The sequence below is a fragment of the Canis lupus genome, chromosome 21 (genome assembly GCF_003254725.2).
Source record: "Canis lupus dingo isolate Sandy chromosome 21, ASM325472v2, whole genome shotgun sequence".
Classification (NCBI taxonomy): Eukaryota; Metazoa; Chordata; class Mammalia; order Carnivora; family Canidae; genus Canis; species Canis lupus.
This window is the reverse complement of record NC_064263.1, coordinates 16,206,771-16,210,326: the sequence shown is the minus strand read 5'-3', so window position 1 is coordinate 16,210,326 and position 3,556 is coordinate 16,206,771.

Genomic DNA, 3,556 nt, shown 5'->3' with positions numbered 1-3,556 from the left:
CGCTGCGCCACCAGGGCTGCCCTAGCTTACTTTATTTATTTATTTTTTTTCCTAGCTTACTTTATTGTAAGAATACTGTATAGAATACATCTAACATACAAAATTTGTGTTAATTGACTGTTTATGTTATGGGTAAGGCTTCTGGTCAACAGTAGGCTATTAGTAGTTAAGTATATGGAGAGTTAAAGTTATATGTAGATTTTCCTCCATGTAGATAGTGGGTGCCCCAACCCCCGTGCCATTCACAGGTCAATTGTGTGTGTGCGTATGTCCATATATATGTACAAATAAATGTAAATATTATTCATGCATATTATTTATACACACTGGATTCACATATTAAAAGGGGAAATTCCACCTGCTGGCAGTGTCAGTTAATTATTTACATTAGAAGGGTACCTGATTGCCTAGAACAGAGGTTGTTTGGGGAGGAATTAACTCCTCTTGTAAACACTCTGTGAGCCAAGGGAGGAGTATAGTTATTTTCCTCAAAAAAATGGAAAGGCTTTCTGTTTTGTGGAAACACAATAATTAGTAGGCTTGATTTTTTTTTTTATAAATTTTTATTTAGGGATCCCTGGGTGGCGCAGCGGTTTGGCGCCTGCCTTTGGCCTGGGGCACGATCCTGGAGACCCGGGATCGAATCCCACGTCGGGCTCCCTGCGTGGAGCCTGCTTCTCCCTCTGCCTGTGTCTCTGCCTCTCTGTCTCTCTCTGTGTGACTATCATGAATAAATAAATAAAATCTTTAAAAAAAAATAAATTTTTATTTATTTATGATAGTCACAGAGAGAGAGAGAGAGGGGCAGAGACACAGGCAGAGGGAGAAGCAGGCTCCATGCACCGGGAGCCCGACGTGGGATTCGATCCCGGGTCTCCAGGATCGTGCCCTGGGCCAAAGGCAGGCGCCAAACCGCTGCGCCACCCAGGGATCCAGTGGGCTTGATTTTTGAAATAGCTCTGGAATACCCACCATTTCCTGTCAGATGCAGTACTTTTTCATATTATTCCATAAGATTATAAACTTCATTAAGGTCAAGCCAAGGGCCTACCATGTTCACCATTGCACCTAGCCTAGAGAGGGCAGATAACTGGGCTTCAGGTTGGTGCAAAGAGTGCATTAATTGCATATTCTGATAAAAGAATTGGCACTGAAACTATCATGGGAGAAGTTTGTATTCATTCATTCGTATATTTAAAAATACTGATTATCTAATTTGTGGTCTGTCCTGAGGATAGGAAAAAAAAAATCTTAGGGCATCTGACTGGCTCAGTTGGTGGAGCATGCAACTCTTGAACTCTGGTTGTGTCTTCAAGCCCCCACACTGGGCATAGAGCTTACTTAAAAATAAAATAAACAGAAAAGATTCTTCTTGCAGTTTAGCACATGATTTGAAAAAGATTGCTACAGCACTTGAGTTTTCCACATTTTTTGAGGGTATACAGATCTGATTTAAATGTCAAGCATATATTATTCTGTGCACTGTGTGAGGGATACAATAGAAGCCAAATTAGAACTTTGAAAACTTATTTTATCTTTTTAAGGATCTTTTAAAGTTGGGGTACTTGGGTGGCTCAGTTAGTTAAGCTTCCAACTCTTGGTTTCTGCTCAGGTCCTGATCTCATGGGTTATGAGCTCCAACCCCAAGCTGGGCTCAGAGCTCAGTGGTAGTCTGCTTGGATATTGTCCTTCTGCCCCTTCCCACAGTTGTGTGCATGAGAGAGGGAGAGTGCAGGCTCACACAACCAGAAGGAAGAGCAGAGGGAGAAGGAAAGAGCGAGAAGAAGCAGACTCCCTGCTGAGTGCAGAGCTAGAGGAAGGGCTAGATCTAGAGACCTTGAGATCAAGACCTGAGCTGAAGAGTTGGGGTGCTTGAGGGACTGAGCCTCCCAGGCACCCCTAAAAACCTTTTTTAAAGTGTACTTCGCTGCTAACAGATTATAAAAAGATAACGAAGGGCAGATAGCTTTTATAACTCAAAGTTTAGTAACTAAATTCACCTTTAAAATTACAAGGAAAACGACTGGAGGATTATTTTACCCCCACATTTTCCTCCAGAAAACAGGAAGTTTGAAAGTTCCTTTATTTTAGCTGTGTTTGTTATATCTAAATACCGCCACGAATGCTCAGTTAGGGGGCTGACCCTTGACCTCAGCTCAGATCTTGATTATCAGGGTGTCAAGTTCAGGCCCCTAGGCTCCACGCTGGGCTAGAGCCTACTTAAATAAACACCACCCGGAGCAAATGTATGAAATTACTGAAATCAAGAAAATCTATTTAACAATATTTCTTAGCTTCTAATGAGAAGAGATAAGCTGTCTCCCCCAGGCTTTACTTCTCATTCATAGGAGATACCACGTCGGAACACGGCACCAGGTCAAACAGCCTTGTACATTTTAAGTGTGTGCAGTTTACAGTGTATCATACCATAAGCTGCTTTAAAAAGCCAAACAAAAATAAGACATGAAAATATTACTTTATATGGGACAAATAAGGGATTTGATTTATTTCTTAGGAGCAGTTTCTACTGGGGATCAAAGTATCTGTGCAGGGCCTAGCTGTCAAAGGAGGGCGGTTTTGAAGCAAATTTTATGTAATTAATACCTATTTTTTTTAGACTCCTTTCAGGTTACCATCTATTCAATGAAAACAAAACAACCCAAAGTACCCTTTTAGTTTATCGTGCCGGGATGACAGTTCCGCTGCGCGGCAGAGCTATCTAGTGCTTTCGCCTCGAGAGCATCATTCTCAACCTCCACATAGGACTTCAGAAGTCTGGGAAAGACTCTTGCAAGTAAAATGTGCTTTTTTTTTTCTTGCGTGCCCCAAATCGCGTATGCTAAGGCTGTTTCGAAGTGAAGACTGAGAAAGAGGGGCTCAGGCTTGGGGCTGGGCGTGGCTGTCGAGAGACACCCTTCCTACAGATCCCAGTCGGCTCCCCACGATCTCCCAGTCCCCAGGGAAAAGCCTTTCGCACGCAACCTCGGGAAAAAAAGCGTTTTCCTGGGGATTCGACTCGAGGAAGCCGGCCGAGGTGTTTTTGTCTGTAGCTCGGGAGGCACCGCGCGGGCGGCCGCTCTCCAGACTCCTCCCGAGGTTCCGGGCTAATTCGGCGTCTCGCTCCGGGCCCCGGTGCAGGGACGGACCCGCCCGCGCTCCCGGGAGCGCCTGAGCCGCGAGGCGAGGCGAGGCGAGGCGAGGCGCGACGCGGGGCGGGCCCGGCCCGGCCGAAAGCCTCGGCTCGGCCTCCACCCCCCGCCGCCTCGGCCGCCGGGGCGGGCGGGAGGGAGGGCGATTGACGGAACCGCCCGGCGGCCGGGGCTGCAGAGGGAGGGACCAAGCGGGGAACGGCTGAGCTTTCCGCTTAAACTGGCTGGGTTGGGCCTCGGGCACAGCCTCCCCCAAGCCTATTGGCCTCCCCGAATGGGTTGTTATGGTAACAAATGACCGCACAGTCCCTTACGAACCGGCCAATGAGAGGGGCCGTCTTTTTTGCCGCACCTCGGAGCAGGAGGTGTTGCGAAAGCCCGGGCCGGGCCCGTAGCAGAAGGCGGGG